Source organism: Erpetoichthys calabaricus, chromosome 5 (assembly GCF_900747795.2).
Source record: "Erpetoichthys calabaricus chromosome 5, fErpCal1.3, whole genome shotgun sequence".
Classification (NCBI taxonomy): Eukaryota; Metazoa; Chordata; class Cladistia; order Polypteriformes; family Polypteridae; genus Erpetoichthys; species Erpetoichthys calabaricus.
In genome coordinates, this window is record NC_041398.2 from 193,255,974 (window position 1) to 193,256,724 (window position 751).

Sequence of the window (751 nt, forward strand, 5' to 3'; positions counted from 1 at the left end):
ATATAAAAATGCTAATGTGGACAATGCTTGCCTTTTTTCAAAAACACCATCTCTCTATATATATAATCTAACGTTTGTCCGTCTATCTGACTGTCTGTATGTCTGTCCACTTTTCATGAGAGAACTATTTAGATTGAATTTTTTTTATAATTTGCTTGAACGTTCCAGTTGATTTTGTGACTTCTCTCATTGCGCTAAGTATCATATTTCACTTGCAGCAGCGATTTATTCACGCTAATTCGAGACAGAGGCTGTGTTGCCGAGGGGAGGGGGAAGCGTGACATCAGGAGTGGGGAGCTGGGCAGGGCCTTTCTCAGTCACACGCCAGCTTCCGTTCGAATTGGTGTACCTGTCGCCATGTGTTGGAGCGCACCTTGCCTCTGCTTAGCTAGCGATACCTGTTTGTTCAGCAGACATTATCATCTACAGATTGTAACGTTTGACGCTTTTGAGAGAGAGATCAGAGTTACGTGTGTTTTAGAGGGTGGCTGATGATTGGCAGAGATATCACGGCCACGTGCTTTTATTCTCATGTGGGGGACGCTCTCCCATCAGAGCGGAACACGATCAGATACAGTGCCAGTGTTTGATGTTGGAGCATACCTACCTTCTGCTTGGCCAGAATTACATTTCTTTTTATTTTTTTACTGATTTTTAAAGTTTGTCCTGTTTCAATGCAAACTGTGGGGGACAGTTGCGGGAGACAGTTGTCTATATCTATATATAAAATCCAACGTCTGTCTGTATGTCT